The sequence below is a fragment of the Hirundo rustica genome, chromosome 3 (genome assembly GCF_015227805.2).
Source record: "Hirundo rustica isolate bHirRus1 chromosome 3, bHirRus1.pri.v3, whole genome shotgun sequence".
Classification (NCBI taxonomy): Eukaryota; Metazoa; Chordata; class Aves; order Passeriformes; family Hirundinidae; genus Hirundo; species Hirundo rustica.
In genome coordinates, this window is record NC_053452.1 from 23528064 (window position 1) to 23545506 (window position 17443).

A 17443-nucleotide genomic window follows, 5' to 3' on the forward strand; every position below is an offset into this window, starting at 1 on the left:
CAGGTCTCATTCTACCCATGCAGAGTATTATCAGCAGGAACTTGATGTCGTGGTGTATTTCAGAGGTAGGAATAAAAGGAAGTAGATTTTTTTATTCTGTAACTCTCCAAACCTGATTGTTTAGTAACAAAGAAATCCAAAACAAACCAAACAAAAAAAACAAAACCAAAACAAAACCCCCTACAAACAATCCCCCCCTCGAAAAAAAAAACACCGAAAGAGAAAAGATGCCAATATTATTTTAATGAGAATGAAATCTTACCCTTTTGAAAACCAGGCTAATTTAATTCTAATTAATTGTTGTTCTGATGTGTTAGGTTAATGAATTCGTATAGTTTAAAATATAAACAAACATAATTTTTTAAAAATCAATACAAAACTAGGAAAGTATAATTAATAAAAAGTGAAATGTAAAATACAAAAAATAATATCAGCAATATAAATAAATACAATCTATATTATGACATGCTATGTGTATTATTTCTAATATACATAGATATGGATATAAAACAGAAATGGTAATGATAAATATAAATATAATAAACACTAAAAATTTTAGATATAGCTTACAATCAAGGCTTTTTTGGTTTGAATTTGGTGAGTGGCAGGGTTCTGGTAGTTGCGCTTGGGGGTCTTTTGTGGCATTTCTTAGACAGGATTTTTGGGCGGGGATTTTTGGGCACGTTCTTTTTCTGCCTCCGTTCTCTGCCTGTCCCCGAGCCCGGGCTGTGAGCCCGGGGCAGTGCTGCCATTTGACCTTCCAAAGATGGCAGCAAAAAGGGCAGGAAAAAGGCAAGGACTCCGAGTGCTTCTAGTCGGCTGCCTGTGCACGACCCTGACCACGATGCCACCTGGGTGCGATTTTCCGGGGCATTTTGAGATGCGTGGACACAGGCTGGGGGCTCAGCGGTGTCAATGGAAAGTTTTGGCAGTCGATTTAGTCAGGCACCTAAACGACGAGCCAGGGGGGCCTTAGTGGTTTTGTGCCACTCTCAAGATGGTGACTGGCTACAGAGTACCTGACCTTCCAAAGATGGTGGCAAAAGGGGCGGGAAAAATCAAGGACCCCAAGGTTCATCTAGTCAACTGCCTGCGGGCTATCATGACTACGGCGCCGCCTGGACACAATTTTCTGTGGTGCTTCTAGGTGTGCGGACACGGGCTGTGGGCTCAGACTCGCCGTGGGCACTTTCAGGGAGTCGATTTTAGTCAGGCGACTCTGAGAGGAGCCTATGGGGGCCTTAGGGGTGCCAGAAAAAAAGATGGCAGCCAGACTGGAAGTGACTTCGCCCTTAATAAAGATGGCGACAGGTAATGGTGGAAGTCATGTGATGCCACTCCCAAGATGGCGACCAGGTTCAAGTTGCTTGACCTTCCAAAGATGGCAACAAAAAGGGCGGGGAAAAATCGAGGCCCCCAAGGTACGTCCAGCCGACTGCATGCGCGCTATCCTGACCACAGCGCCGCCTGGACACAATTTTTCGTGGTGTTTCCAGGTGTGTAGATATGGGCTGTGGGCTCAGACTCGCCGTGGGCACTTTCAGGGAGTCGATTTTAGTCAGGTGGCTCCGATAACAGCCTATGGGGGCCTTAGGGGTGCCAGAAAAAAAGATGGCCACCCCACCAGAAGTGACTTTGCCCTTAATAAAGATGGAGATGGGTAAGGGCAGAAGTCACATGATGCCACTCCCAAGATGGTGGATAGGCACAACATGCCTGACCTTCCAAAGATGGTGGAAGAAAGGGTGGGAAAAACCAAGGTTCGTCGAGCCGACTGCCTGCACGCTATCCTGACCACGACATAGCCCGGGCTCGATTTTCCGCGGCGTTTCAAGGTGCGGGGGGACGTGCTGGGGGCTCAGCGGTGCCACGGGCGGGCGAGAGCCGGGCCTGCGCTGACAGGCAGCGGTGGGGTCGCCCAGATCGGCCGAGGTCCCGCCGCAGCCGGCATCCCAGGAGCGGTCCCTGTGCCGTGTCGAGCGCCTGTCCCATCCCCTCCCCTTCCCGCCGCTCCCTGCCGTCCCCACTCAGCCCCCCGTTCCCACCCTGAGCCAGCTGGGAGCGGAGGGTGCTGTTCACATCCCCGGGAGCTGCTGCTGCCGCCCATAAAGGACTCGCGGCAGCCTCGTGTCGTCTGTGTGTGCAAGGTTTGATCGGCTTTGTAGCAGATGCGCTGTGAGGGGCTGGGAGAGCTCAGTTTCCTGGGTGGGGAAATCTTTGAAACAGCCAAGCTGAGCAGTTGCTGCGAGTTCCAAGCTCGGAGTCCCCTGGGATTCTTGAAACAATGTTTAAATAGTTATCATGGAGTTGAAGCAGTGGCTCCAGTCGATTTGTTAAGAGTGGCAGAAACGGGTTTTCGCCTGCAGGTGTGTTGGGGCTGTCCCAGGGTTCCGGCAGCGCCCCCTGCCGGCGGTCGGGCAGTGCTGCAGCTCCACCTGAGGCTCCAGGAGCTCTGGGGCAGGGACGCCGTGCACCTGTGGGGGGCGGGGCGGGGGGCCCTGGGCGCACGGCCCAATCAGCGCTGCGAGTGCCTCTGTGCATCGGCCAATCACGAGCCGGGGGGGGCGTTTCTAAGGGCTGGTGGGAGTTGGTGTTTGTGGCTGTGCCTTTGGTGTGTGATGGCCTTCTCCTCCCTTGTGCTGTTTAACGAGGTAAGTGCATGGTTTAACTCAGTTGTTTGAACTGTGTTGGAGTCAATATGTTTGGGCATGTGGTGTGGTGCAGGGCCGATGTTGGGTGGCCCCAGCTGAAGCTGTGTTTCATGCTGGGGGGCTGTTGCCTCCCCCAGGAGGCAAGAGTTGCTGCAGCTTGGCTTTTTCCTGGTCGTTATAGGGCTGAAGTGGTGCTTTTTGTATCTTCTGCATCAGCTTCTACCCTTGGTTTGGGTTTCCTGTGGCTCTGGTAGAGTGCAGAGGGTTTTGCTCTCTGCTGGGCCAGATAATTGCTTTGGGAAGCTCCTTTCTAGACCAGAATTATGTCGGCTCTTCAGGCTTCTCCAGTGAAAGCCCTGACTCCTACTTGCAGTGTGGAATTGGAGCCTGTTGGGCAAGGAAGGGGAGACAGAGCCTTTCCTGCCCTAATTCCTCTAACCTGTACATTTTTGCTTTGTCTGTGGTTCTGGCCAGGGTTCGTGTTTGGGGCAGGAGCTGTGAAGTTTTGTTCCCTTTCCAGGTGGTGTTGCTGTATCCCTGCTTAGGGCAGGGAGCATTGGAGTGTTTCTGTTAATTCAGGCTCCTCCTGAGGGATGGAAGTTACAGACTGAAAAGCTTGCAGGGAAGAGTGACTCAGCACTGTGATGTGGTCACACAGTGGGGTGAATGAGAGAGAAAAGCAGCACCCTGAGCAACAGCATGTCAGGTCATAGTCTGGTTTAAGCCAGTGTTTCTGTGCTATTGTCTTTCTTGTAATTTTCCTGTTAAATTGTAGCTCTGCCTTGGAATTTCTCACCAAGTATTTGTGCAGAGTTCATTCCTCCTGCTGCTTTACCTTCAATCCAGCATGCTTGCCTGAAGGCCCTCAGGCAGCCCCTGGATCTGTGCTCTGTGTTTGGCTGGTCAGCGTTCTTCTGCCAGGTGGTCCCCTCCTGCAGTTCATTACCCGCCTGGGTTAAAGGTATGTGTCTTCTGTTCTATGGAAGAATTTCCTGCCGTTTTCACTGTTTGTTTTCACAGAGCAAGATTGGGTTTTTCTTCTTGTGCTTTGTACTTAAGGATACATCCAAAGTGCCCTGTAGGTTCTTGGCACACAGTGGGAATTTGGTGTGCTTGTGTGCATGGGATCTTGGGTCACACTTATGGAAGTGTAAAATCAGCGCTTGGATTGCTCAGGATATGTAATGGGAAATGTGTGTTAGGAGAAGTGACTGTGGCTAAGGACTGCTCTCCTGTAGCTCTGCAGCTTTGGCAGAGTGGTTGAAGGGTTTGTGAGAGCAGACCAGGGAATGGACAGATCAGCCCCAGGAGGTTGAGCTTTGCTTCTCTTTCCAGAAGGCTGAACCCACTAGTGAATGTAAAGTCTGAGGACAGAGTGAGTAGTAATAATTGTCTTTTTTTTTTTTTTTTTTCTTTTTTTTCTTTCTTTCTCTTGAGGTCACTTGTAAGGGTAGGACAAGCACTGAGGCAGAGCTTGTTGGGACCCTGACAGAGAGGGAGAAGCAGCAAATGGAGTTGGAAAAGTATTGTCCTTTCTGTACCTGAGAAGCTGGACAAGACCATGAAATCAGACCTATGGTCTTGTTGGGGAGTCCACGGTCCAAGGGAACTCCTGGATTGCTCCTGAAGCCCTGGCCAGGCTTTGGGCCCAATCCACGAGGAAGCCGAGCCCGGCTGTTGCCGCACTGGACGTTGTGTCAGCCTGTTGCTGGCACCCAATTGTCCAAGCTGGGCCCTGTCCCAGCACAGTCGGAAGCCTCTTTGCCTGCGGGTGGACGCACCCGTGGGAATTCCCGGTTGTGGATGAGGCTGTCCAGTGCTTGGCTGGGACAGGGGGTTCCCAGCTCGCAGGCTGTGGCTCTGGAGGATGGTGAAGTCTCAGGGTCCCTGGTGCTGTGTCTCAGTCCCTGCAAGGCTGCTGCCTTTGGTAGCAATGGTGAGGGGCATTGCAGGGCTTTGTTGTTTGGAGTTCTTTGCTGCTTTGAGCTCTGGTGGATGAGGCTGGATTCCTGAAGCTGGTGTCTTTGCTGCTGCCCCTGCCCCCCTGGCCAGAGAAACCTGCAAGGATTTAAGGTTTTAGGCCTGGTATTCCCTTTGGTGAGCTTCCTCCCAGCCCTGATGTACTCCTGGAACTGCCATGGAGGTGTCTTCCTCTCAGGACTGAGGAGCTGTAGGCTGGGTGCTGCTTCTGTTCTGCCCTGGGAACCCTTGGGAGGGCTTGGTGAGAAGCCTGAAGATGGGCTGGGGAGACATGATCCGGGATATTCCCCCCTCCTGATGTTTGGTACCAGTGCAGTAGGAAAATCCAGGTTTCCATCTAGCTCAGGATTTCTTGGTCAAGGGGCCAAAATTGTGGGAGATGCTGGAATTTGAGGGGGTATTGTGCTAGCTCTGATGTAGAGCTGCCTCCTGTCCTAAAGTAAACAGCACTCGCTGCAACTGGCAGACTTCTGTTTGTTTCCCTCAGAGCATTTAGAGAGCTCTGTAGCTGCTGGGCTGTTCCCAACAGGTGCAAGGTCCTTGTCTGTGCAGTGTAATTCATCTCATTCCAACGAGAATTGAAGGAGCCGCCAGGAATTTGTGAGCTGATGAAGGGATTTCTGAGCCAAAGTTCCCAAGCTGAATAAGGCTGGCAGCTCTAGTGGACACGCTGATTCCTGGTAATTGTGCCCTTCTGGCTGTGGAGCACCTTGGGTAAGTCTGAAATCTGGGGGAACTCTGTGGCCTTTGCTCATGTAAGTAAATGCATTTATGGCTATTGCACTGCAACGTCAGCTGTGCTGTTGCTGATCTAGAGGAATCAAGTATTTCCCCGCCAAGCACAGCCTTTCTCTCTTCTGTCTGTTTCTCAGAGTTTTCAATCGATTGTCCTATTCTTGAAATTCAATGCTCTTCTGAAATCCACAGGGAAGAAGGTGAGATAGTGGTCACAACGCTTAAGCACCTGTGAGAGGCGAAGCAGAGGCTTCTTTGAAAAGCTCTGCAAAGGAAAATGTCAACTGAATTGGGGACAAGCCTCAAAAATATTTAAATATTTTCTTCTAGTAATGACCTAATGTAAAGGGAAGAATGGGATGGATTTGGTATCATTTTAGAGGGAGTTTAGGCAGTACAAACTGCACAAAATTGTATCAACAGGGTGGAAGCAATAAGTTCATTTCCCTCAAATCACAGCTTTGGTTGAGATGATTTTTCTGGACAGTTTTTCAACTTGGATGGGAATGAAAGTTTCCAAGGTGTGCCCCTTTGTAGCTCAAGCCCCCTGGAAGATAACAAGCTGATGTGGATGTTTTCACTTTCTTCTCAGGGAAGCAGTGGCCTGAAGCTGTTCTTGTCTCTGGCAGTTGTGGGGCACGCTTGGATCTCTGCTGCAGCTGTTCTGGTGTGTATGATGGGTGGTTTTCAGGGATGTGATGGGCAGCATTCCAGCCTGGAGCGCTTGTCTGGCGGTGCTCAGGGGTGTAATGGCGTGCCGGGTTCCTCCTCTGCCTCTGTCCCAGGGCAGAGCTGTCCTGCCCTTTCAAGCAGCCCTTCCTTTCCTGGGCAGTTGATCCGTGCTGTGCTTGAGGGAGAGATCTTGGTTGTGGCTGTGTCCTGCCTGCCTCGACTGGCAAATGCTGCGGTTGTGGTTGGCGCGTGGCCGTGGGGATCCTGGGGACAGGTAAGAATCCTTCCCCTTGCAGGGGGATCTGTGCCACGCTCAGAGGCTGTGGCCTGCCCCGGGTTCCCAGAGAGCATTTCCCAGGCACTGGGCGCTGCCTGATGAGGCAGGCAAAGGGGAAAAGATCCTGGGGAAGCTCCAAAGTCTCTCCGCTTGCTCTTTTTCCCTGCCGAGTACCCTGGGGCGAGTGCAGTGATCCCTGAGGATGAAGAGAGGCTTGGGATGAGGCGAAGAGACTTGGAGACACCATTTTCCCAGAATGACACTTCTGCTGAAAGGTTTGTCTAATGCTTGGTGCTTTTGTCCCCCTGGGCTGAGTTCCCTGTTTTGAATGCAGGATGGACTTCTGGGGCCTTACACCCAAAGGCAAGCCACACCTTCTAGTCTGTGGGATCACGTCTTCTGATTTTTTTCTGCTTCCTTTTGGGTGTCAAAACTGGTTGTTGTTTTTGTGCTTTGTACTTAAGGATGCACGGGAGCTCCTCTGACCCTTCCACATGAAGTGGTCCAAGTGCCCTGTAGTTAATTGGATTAGTTGTTGACTGAAGATTAAAATAAAATTAGACCTGTTGATGTCTCTATCAGTGGACTAGGAAAATTTGATGCTCTTGTGTGTATGGGGCTTGGGGTGTGCTCGTGGAGATGTAAAGAAGCACTTGGATGGCTGTGGATGTGTACTGGTCACCAGTGTACAAAGGCCTGAACAAGAGGCCCTGAGCCAAAGCTGAGCTGTTGATGGAACCTTCAACAAAATGTTCTGTTTATGTCCACTTCTTGATGAAAGCCACAGGATGGTTAGTGCTAGGATCTGGGTTATCTGCTCATTAACAAAACAGGGATTGACCTTTCTCTATAGAGAAGCTGCACAAGGCCTTGTGGGGAGGTGCAGGGACAAGGCAGCTCCTGGATTGCTCCTGAAGCCCTGGCCAGGCTTTGGGCCCAATCCACGAGGAAGCCGAGCCCAGCTGTTGCCGCACTGGACATTGTGTCAGCCTGTTGCTGGCACCCAATTGTCCAAGCTGGGCCCTGTCCCAGGTCCCAGCACAGTCGGAAGCCTCTTTGCCTGCGGGTGGACACACCCCTGGGAATTCCTGGTTGTGGATGAGGCTGTCCAGTGCTTGGCTGGGACAGAGGGTTCCCAGCTCACAGGCTGTGGCTCTGGAGGATGGTGAAGTCTCAGGGTCCCTGGTGCTGCGTCTCAGTCCCTGCAAGGCCGCTGTCTTTGGTAGCAATGGTGAGGGGCATTGCAGGGCTTTGTTGTTTGGAGTTCTTTGCTGCTTTGAGCTCTGGTGGATGAGGCTGGATTCCTGAAGCTGGTGTCTTTGCTGCTGCCCCTGCCCCCTTGGCAAACACTTCTACTGTCCAGTACACATCCTGGGACCTGTGCTGCATGGAATATTTACAGAAATTTGATCCTGTGAGTTTTAGGTGAAAACCGTGCTTCTTTTTGAATCTTGTAGGAGGGCAGGACTGGAATGTGGCAACTTGGGGGAGTTTTCCCACAGCTGTTTGCATCTGTGCTGTCCTGTCTTTGTTCTTCCTGCCCTGTTGGAGGCGGGACTCATTTATTTGGGTTTTCCTTTTCCATCCCTGGGGACAGAGGTGATTTAGGCTCAGCCTGAAGGAGTTTCCCAATGGAGTTTGTTATAGCTGCTGTTGGGTTTTTTTTCCCAGAGCTGGTTTATTTAACTTTGCTTTCATGCAATAAACAGTTGAAAATTATCTTCTTACAGGAATTGGCAAGTGAATTAAGCAGCGTTACCCTTCTTATACTGCTGAGCTCGTTTCTGCTCCAAGTCCCTCAGTTCCTGAGGAGTCCAAGGTATTCAGGTGTGACAGGGGTAGGAAAAACCTGTTGTGTGTGAGGCAGCCCGTTGGGAATGGTGCTGGGTTTTGGATTTGGAGGGGCTGGCTGGGTGTGGATCATGGGATGTACTGTAGTGAGAGCAGTGTGCTGTGGGGATGGGCAGGGCCCATCTCTTCTGTCTGCCAGGGGCATTGGAAGAAAACCTGCTGTGCAGACCGAGCTGATTTGGTGCCTTGGCTCTCCTGTTTCCGTAGATTTTCCCCAGGAGTGGGAAGGAGAAGCTGTTCCTCTGCTTGAGCTAAAAGTCTACCTGGATTTTTGACCTCCTCCAGAACTGTTAAATTCTGTTGGTTCTCCTGACTTGGGACTCTAGAGGGTGGGGGAAGAGGATTTTTGTCTCGTGTTATGCTTCTCTGTTGGTTTCAGCTCTTGCTCAGAAAGTGAATGTAACCTTGTCTTCTCCGAGTCACCGACAAGCTCGTGACAAAGAAGGGGACCCAGAAGTTCTCGGGGCCCTGGCAGCGAGAGCAACAGCAAATGGTGTTGGAGAGTTTCTGTGAGCCCCTGTTTGTGAGTCTTGTTTGGGGTTGTCCCTTTGTCCCCTCTGGAGGTGTTCCTTGAGCGTGTTCAGGCTGTGCCACGTCTGTCCCCGGCTGGATGCAGGTGTTTGCCCTTTGCAGGGGAAGCCCTGGGGGGGCTTGAGGGCTGCCTCTGCCCTGCTGCTGGCCGCGGAGGCAGAGCTGGGACAGGGCAGCTCCTCCGTTCCTTAGTTCCACAAACTGCCATGTTTCTTTTCCAGGGTGTTCCAGGTGCTACAAGGCTTTGGTCAAATGGCTGGGAGACACTGGACCCTTGATGAGCATTGACTGCACTTGTGGAGGGCCTGGCCACGTGGGCATTCCTGGGAGGAGGAGGTTTGTGAGTGGAATGGCCGATCTGCATGAGACAGGGGGTGAACTCTCTGCCTGGAGGCTGCAACTGGGCCTTTGAGGGGATGAGAGGCAAATCCTGCAAGGAGCTGGAGCCTCTTCTCCTGCTAACGGCCCTCCCTGACACACCTGGCCCAGCTGTAAAAGTTTCTTTTCCCTTAAGTGTTTCCTTAAGGAATAGTTTCATCCTTTCATATTGCTGTATGACAGCAGATAGTAAGAACCCAGTGGCTGCATAGCTGCTTTTCATTGCAGCCAAATGGTTTGAAATGAAGCCTGTAGGTCTATCTGTGTATGTGTTTGCAAACAGGGTTCTTGCAGTCTTTCACTCTAAGCCACCCCAAAGAGATTTGTAAACAAGAACTGAAGTAGCTCTGACCTTGCCAGGGATGGAAGTACCACCTGTAAAACAACAAGGCTGTGTTTCTTTTATGTCTTTACTCCAAGTGCCCTGGAGTGAGTGCAGTGACCCCTAAAGTTGGAGAGATGCTTGGAGAAACCATTTTCCAGACTCACACTTGTGTTGAAAGGTTGGTCTAATGTTTGCTACTTTGGCCCATTTGGAAGGTGTTTTCTAGTTTGACTGGATGCTTGAGTTCTCAGGCACTATGTTCTAAGCAAATCAGTGTTTTCTATGACACGGTATCATTTCATGTGACTTGTGCTCATGTTTTATTTCATTTGGTGGAGATGAGTTGGTTTCTGTTTTCGTGCCCTGTGTTTAAAGCTGGTGCACCTCTGTTGACCCTCCCACAAGAAGCAGTCCAAGTGCACAGTGGTTTAAGTGGGTGAGCTGTTGTCTGAAGAATAATGTATTAAATCTGTTTGTGTTCCTATTGGCACACTGTGAAAATCCAGTATCGCTGTGCACGTGGGCACGCGCTTCTGGAGGTGTAAAAATAAGCGCTAGGATTGCTTTGGGAACACAACAGAAATGTGTGCTAGGAGAAATCGCCTTGAGACGTTAATTTTGAGGAACTAAGGATTTTTAGGAAAGTTAAGATAATAAGTTGCTGAACTAGCTGAAGTGGATAGGTAATCTTTGTTTGCAGTTAACAGAAGCCGGATCTTAGATAAGCTACCCCGGATCTTGTAACTCATTTCTTGTCAGGTTTATGTTTATGTAGTTGTCCTTGTAATGAAAAACAAAATGTGGTAAATAGGACATAAGATAGCTGCAGATTTCCTGCTTAAAGGACCCATTGAACACAGGAAACTCTAAGTTCTACCAAGGAATCATTTGTCATGAATGCATTGAAAAGGTAAAAAGGTCGGGACGAGGAAGACTCGTCTTACTTCCTCATTTTGGGTGACCCCTCCCCAAAATAGGCCCCCAACTCATTTTAAGAAACAAAGTATGCATGCTTAATAGCCTTTTTTGCCAATTAGCATACAAAGCGAGGAATGGGAGGTGACAGGGGTATGAATATGCCTTTGTATTTTGGATATTCAACAATTTTGTAAAGAAAAGACTTTGTAATTACCTGTGAATTATGCAGTGCGAATTAGGGAATTATCCCGCCTGCTGCCCAGCTGTAATAAACATACACTTTCTAACTTTAAACTGTTAGAGAGTTTTTGTCTGTCACAGTTGGGTATCGATACTAGATCAATACTCATATTTCTTTAATAAGTCAGCCTGTGGATAAACTGCTGCTCTGTTGTAGCTCTGTGGCGGTGCTGAGTGTTGCAGAGTGGCTTGAAGGGTTTGCGAGAGCCGACCAGGGACTGGAGGAATCGGCTCCAGCGGGGTGAGGAGTGTCTGCTTCTCCTTGCAGAAGGCTGAAACCCACCACTGAGCCCAAAGCCTGTGGCCATAATTAATAGTAATGATTGTGCCTTTCTCTCTCCAGGTCCCTGGCAAATGCCGGACAAGAACTGACACAGAATTTCTTGGGACCCTGGCAGAGAGAAAGAGAGAAGCAGCAAATGGTGTTGGTAGCGTTTCTGTGAGTACTTGTGAGATCATGGGCTTCTTATGGCTTAAGAAAGGATCTGGATGGGAAAACAGCTTGTTTGACATGAAACCCTCATGTGGAACATCTGAACAAAGAGGATGGGATGAGACTTCTTGGAACCTAGGAGTAAGTTGATGCGAGTAGTTTTGATAGCAGCAGAGCATCTGGAAGCACATGTCAGAAGACTCTGCAAGGTAAGTGCAGAGCTGAATGATACAAGGAGGAAAACATCTGGGGCTGTGTTTGGATTTCTCAAGGCCTTGTAGATTCCTCTCTCCAACCGCCACTTGTCAGTCGAGCTGGATCAATATCCTTCAGCAGACCATCAGTGTCTGGTGTTCCTGGCATTTTAGTAGCTTGAATTTTGCCCAAGGAAGAGCATCCTGGTCTTGCTCTGGTGTTGAGACAGCTTAGTGCCCTTTTGGACCTTCTTCAAGGAGTAGGAGGAGCCTGGATTTGTGTTTCTTGGATGGTCCTGACCTTCAAGACAAGGACTAAAGGGGCGTGCCAAGGCAGCAGGGGCTGCTCTGGAAGTTAGGAGTGGTTGGGCTCTTCTGTCCTGGTTCTGCTTAAGAGATGGCTCAGGGCTGCTGAAATGCTGAGGGCTGCACAACAGGCCTTTGAACCAAAGCTGAGCTCTTGCTGGAACCTTCCTAAGCCTAATGCTGTGTTTGTATGCATTCATGAACAAAGTCCACAGGATGGCTAGTGTTAGGGCCTAGGTATCTGCTCACTGACATAACAGGGATTGACCTTTCTGTAACTGAGAACCTGGACAAAGCCACAAAATCAGACCTCTTGCCTTGCTGGCAGCTCCGGGGTTGTTCCCTGAGCCCTGGCCAGGCTTTGGGCCCAATCCACGAGGAAGCCGAGCCCAGCTGTTGCCGTACTGGACGTTGTGTCAGCCTGTTGCTGGCACCCAATTGTCCGAGCTGGGCCCTGTCCCAGCACAGTCGGAAGCCTCTTTGCCTGCGGGTGGACGCACCCGTGGGAATTCCCGGTTGTGGGAGAGGTTCTCCAGTGCTTGGCTGGGACAGGGGGTTCCCAGCTCGCGGGCTGTGGCTCTGGAGGATGGTGCAGCCTTAGGCTGTGACGGGTGCTGTATCTTAATCACTGTAGGCAATTGGCCAAAGCCAGGCACCCATGAAAGTTGTTCACTTGCTCTCTGCTGCTTTAGTTGGGCTAAGGAGAGGGGGGGAAAAAAGAAAAAATGAATGAGGGGTTCATGAGTTAAGAACTGGGAGAAAAACACTCTAAGGGTGAAACGGGTATAAATTTAAAGGTGTAAAGTTAATTTATTATTAACAGAGTCAGAGAATGATAGTGTGAAGTAAATTAAGCCTTTAAAACACCTTGTATTTTTTTTCCCTGCCAGCCCCTTCCTCTTTCCTACTGACAGGGCACGGGGGTTTTGGTCAGCTCATTAGTTGAGGTCTTTTTCTGTTTGCTCAGGGAGAGGAGTTTTTTCTTTGGTATGCTGTCGGGTCCCTCCCGCAGGCCAAGAGCCTTTCCAGAGCTGTTGTGTCATGGGTTCCTCATGCCCAGGATGCAGTTTTTTAGGGCTTGGTTGCTCTAGTTGGGAAGCAAGGCTTCTCTTTATCTCTAGAAGCAGGGGCCCTCTCTCTCTCTTCCTAGTCAGGTCTCCCAGTGGATCAAAGCACTCTCTGGCTTCCACCCCCTCTGGCATGAGTGCTTTCCCCACGGGCTGTGAGTGGATCTCTGCATCCTCTGTGGACTTGATGTAAACTGACAGGGCCACAACTTGTTTCATCACAGTCCTCACTACAGCTTGCAGAGGAATCTCAGCTGTGACGAGCACTTTGGAGCACTTCTTCCCCCTTTTTTCCTTTGACCTTGGTGCCACCATGTTGTTTTCCAGCACATTCTCACTTCCTCCTCTCCTGTGACTAGAAGAAAAGCTGGTGCTCATAGGTGCTACTGCTAGAAGGTTTCAGCAGTTCAAAGATCCCTGCGGGCTCCCCCGGCAGCAAGGAAGTTGATCTCGTTTAGGCTCCTGTCGGGGAGTTGCTGGCCGTGTTTTTGCTGCAGCCATCGGGTGGGCGGTGGCAGCCAGCGGGGCCCTGGTGCTGTTTAAGGCCTCTCCTGGTGCGTGTTGCCGGAGGAGAAGCTGCCGCTGCCAGCCCTGCCCTCCTGCCTGGGGTGCGGCTGGCCGCGGGGCCGGGCAGACCGGCTTTGCCGCGGCCACAGTGGCGCCTTGCCCTGTGCCATGCCGGGATGGGCCCTGGCACAGCGCCTCCCAACCCCTGGAACAAACTGCCCTTGGGCTGCTTTGATGTTCTTTGTCAATGGGACCATGAGGTCTTACCCACTTTTCTAATTGGTCCGGCGGCACTCCCATCTTCAGAGCTATCAGCAGCTGGCTCTGTTGGACACGGTGGAAGCTTCTAGCAGCTTCTCCCAGAAGCCACCTCTGTGGGCTCCCTGCTGCTACCACGAAACCAGGCTGTGCCAAATCAACACAGCAGTCTTTGGTAGGAATGCTGAGGTGCAATGATGAGCTTCTCCTTTTGTAACTTCTTGCTCTGAGCCTGAGTAAATGACAAAATTCCTGTAGCTGGTGTCAGTGATTTAAGCATGGCAAACTCACTCGCTGTGCTGCGCCCCCCCGCCCCGAGTCTGTGAGCAAGAACCTGAATGTATTGGATTATGTAACCTAAAAATGTGTGTTCTATTTCATCTGTGGAAAGCAGTTTTTTGGGACTTGTTTTATCCTTCTCTTAGCCTTCCAGGGGAGAGGGAGACTGATGTCTTCTGATAATGGCCCAGCCATGAAAACCAGGTGAGGCAGTGTTTCTTACCTCTTTCAGCACTCCTCAATCCTCCAGGGGCGCATTGTAAGGATGGCCTGGAGCTGTTGGGTCTGCCCTGGACAGCAGGCAAGTATGGACTCTCTGCTGCTGCTGGGCTCTGGGCACCCCCCACCTAGAACCGCGGTTCTCCTAGAACCGCGGTTCTCGAGCGACCTAGAACCGCGGTTCTCGAGCGACCTAGAACCGCGGTTCTCGAGCGACCTAGAACCGCGGTTCTCGAGCGACCTAGAACCGCGGTTCTCGAGCGACCTGGTTCTAGACCCACCTAGGGTCCTGCAAGAGTAGAGTTCCTATTAAGGCTCGGTTGTCAATGGTGAGGCAGGAGGTGGTTGTTGGTAACTTTTTTTTTGTAATCCTCCTATTTTTCGGATGTCTTGTTCTCCATTAGGATTGTGGATGATGGAGCCTGAGCACCGGAATAGTATGGCTTTGAAGAATGCATGAGTTGAAATGTGGAGGAAGGTTAGTTGTGGGAGGTTGAGTCCAATGGTGACTATCATGAGGCCTAGTTGGCTTGAGGTGGAAAAGGCAATGATTTTTTGGATGTCATTTTGGGTGAGGTCGCCATGTAGTGGCAAATAGTGTGGAAAGAGCTCCTAGGCACAGGCATAGAGTGAGGGCGGTTTGGTTAGTGTTAAGTATAGGGTGGGCTTGGATAAGGAGGAAGATTCCAGGCACTACTATTGCGCTGGAGTGGAGTAGGGCGGAGACAGGGGTTGGGCCTTCTATGGCAGCTGGGAATCATGGGTGGAGGCCAAATTAGGCGGATTTGCCTGTTGCTGCCAGAATGAGTCCCTGGAGGGGGAGGGTGGGGGTTTGGGAAGGGGAGGAGAGTTGTTGGATTTCTCAGGTGGTTGAGGTGTAGGCTAGTCATGCTATGCAGAGAATAAGTCTGACATCGCCAGACTCCCTTGCAGAGGACGGCTTGGAGGGTGGTGGCATTAGCTTCTGCTCGGCCATGTCATCAGCTGATCAGAAGGAAGGATATAATGCCCACTCCTTCTCAGCCGATGAGTAGCACAAAGAGGTTGTTGGCGACAATTAGGGGTGGGGGGCAGAGATTTGGTCCATGGAGGTTCAAGGGGTTAGGTCAGGTTCCACCCACCTAGAACGGTGGTTCTAGACCCACCGGGAACCAGTCCCTTGGTCTGGACCACCCAGTTGGAGGGAAAACCCAGACTGGATTTCTCCTGGAAACTGGAATGGAGTTGGCAAAGGGGAAAAGAAAACCAAGACTGGATTGCTCACGGAGTCTGGATTGGCGTCACCTGGAGGGAGGGAAAATCTGGGCTGTAGTCTGGGCAGTGAGCCCAGTCTGTGTAGAATGTAAGTGCATAATTCAGGATTGATCCAATCCCACTGAAAGTTTTCCATGAAATTTAGTGAGAATGGGCCTCAAGTCATGATTTGCATCCACAGCTCCCCAGTATGGACTTCTCCTGTGTAACGCTGGCATCCGGGGCAGAGAAATGCTCTTGGAAATGAAATTCAAAGGCAGCATCTGAGACAATGGCATTTCAATCTGTGATTAAAATTTCATGAAATAGCTTCAATGCTATCTATTACAGAATAAGTGTAATCAAATGGAGACAAGCAGATCAACATGGTATTGATTTATGCTGGGGAGTATGTTCTACACGAATGATCCCTTTTCCTTATTTACTGAAGATCTCTCTGTGTTATCCCTACCTCTTGCTGAACCTGCACACAAACTTTGCAATATGTGCCACGGGTTGATTCATTTAAGATAATTTTAGGGAATAAAGAATTCTTTTGAAACACATCTCCACCTTTGATTTCCTCTGAAAACAGACAATGAACAGAAACATACTGAATCTGCATGTGGTCTGTGTCTTATTTCTAAATCGTTGATTATCAAGTGATGCTTTCTGTTTTGTTTCCAGATGGAAAATAGAGTTGCTGAGCTAAGTTTTAACAGTAAGAAAGCAGCAAGTTCTCTAGGGTTTGACAGTCTGGAAGCACTGGACGGGTCCTCTTTATATATTGTGGCATCAGTGTTGGAATCTATGGGTAAGTTGCTTGTGAATTGAAGTTTTTCTTGACGCTTCTGCAAATGTGAATAGAACTAGAAAAGAAAATTATGACCATGCTGAAATGCAGCATAACATTGATGATTTCAGCTGACAGTGTGAAGTGTTTTTATATCCACAAAGCTTTATTGCACTTAAGTTGGCACTCCTGAGCTGCGATTTTAGTTTCAAAGGTCTGATATTGCTGAAGAACAGACCCAATTCACATTCTGCTATTTTTCCTGCCCTAAACCAGCATTTTAATAGCTCTGCACCAGTTACATAAGGAAATATGCTAATGTAATATTACAAATAAATAATTATGTGATGTTGCATTTTGTTTATCTGACATTAAAATCTAAGACTGCAGCTATAAATCCTGATTGCCTTTTTGTATGAGTGATTTAGTGCTAAAACTAAGTTCAGCAATCAAAATTAAAAAACAAACAGAAACACACAAGAAAAGAGAAGAAAAGAGAGGCTGCATTAGGAGAACATTTCCTCTCTGGAAAAACTGAAGACCTTTACTTAGGGCTGTTCCTTTTGCCAGCATCCCAAACCCTCCTACATTCCTAAAAAAGTAAATTCCAGTATCATCTACCTTGAGACGTGGAAGACCAGAAAATTACACATTTTAAATATCCACAGGGAACTGAATAGCTTTCATGGTTTTCCTGGGACGCAGAGTGCTGTCTCCAGCTCTGGGGCCTCCACCATGAGAAGGACATGAACCTGCTGAAGTGATTCTGGAGGAGAAATAAGGGCTAAAGAACCTCTCCTATGAAGGCAAGCTGGGAGGGCTGGGGTTTTTCAGCCTGGAAAAAAGGCTTTGGCAACACTTAGAGCATCCTTCCTGTGCTGAAAGGGGGTTATAAGAAGGCTGGAAAAAAGTATATACAAGACCTTGGAATGATAGGACACAGGGGAATGGCCTTAAATGGAAAAAGGGCAGGTTTATATTACAGAACAGGTACAAATGCTGTACCGTGAGGGTGGCAAGGCAGTGAGACGGGCTTTCCAGAGAAGTTGTGGATGCTCTATCCCTGGCAGTGTTCAATGTCAGGTTAGATGAGGCTTTGAGCAACCTGGTCTAGTGGCAGGTGCCGCAACCACAAAAGGGAGGGGCTTGATGATCCTCAAGGTGCATGAGTGGATGTGATCTATCCATTCAATGCTATGTTCTCTAGCCCAGGTGTTTATAAGGCTGTTCTTGAAGTGGGTCCCATTGTCTGACTCGATTCTCTCTGGGGTGCCATGTCTCCACAGGATTTGCTTTTCAAGGCCCAGGATGGTGTTCCAGGCCGTAGTGTGAGGCACAGGGTAGGTCTCCAACCATCCAGTTGTGGCTTCCACCATGGTCAGCACATAGTGCTGGCCTTGGTGGGTTTGGGGAAGGGTGATGTAGTCAATCTGCCAGGCTTCCCCATACTTATACTTGGACCATCGCCCGCCATACCATAGCGGCTTCACCCGCTTGGCCTGCTTGATGGCAGCACATGTCTCACAGTCATTGATAACCTGAGAAATACTGTCCATGGTTAGATCCACTCCTCGGTCTCGTGCCCACTCATAGGTG

At 49.7% G+C, this 17443-nt stretch overlaps 1 long non-coding RNA gene across 21 annotated transcripts; it reads left to right on the forward strand.

Moving 5' to 3' along the window:
* The first annotated feature begins 2581 nt into the window (after positions 1 to 2581).
* Positions 2582 to 16983, forward strand: LOC120749774 (uncharacterized). Of its 21 annotated transcripts, none has more exons than XR_009207691.1 (15): positions 2607 to 2651; positions 3427 to 3612; positions 5161 to 5345; positions 5959 to 6033; positions 6152 to 6312; positions 6487 to 6590; positions 8046 to 8134; positions 8374 to 8689; positions 8919 to 9033; positions 9496 to 9578; positions 10716 to 10799; positions 10902 to 11200; positions 12886 to 13806; positions 15742 to 15868; positions 16516 to 16983. It is a non-coding gene; the product is annotated as an uncharacterized LOC120749774 (long non-coding RNA). The 21 variants fall into 21 exon arrangements; XR_009207702.1 differs by having other exon boundaries at positions 10902 to 10997; XR_009207690.1 differs by adding an exon at positions 5504 to 5566 and having other exon boundaries at positions 10902 to 13806; positions 16516 to 16651.
* Positions 16984 to 17443: the final 460 nt, after the last annotated feature.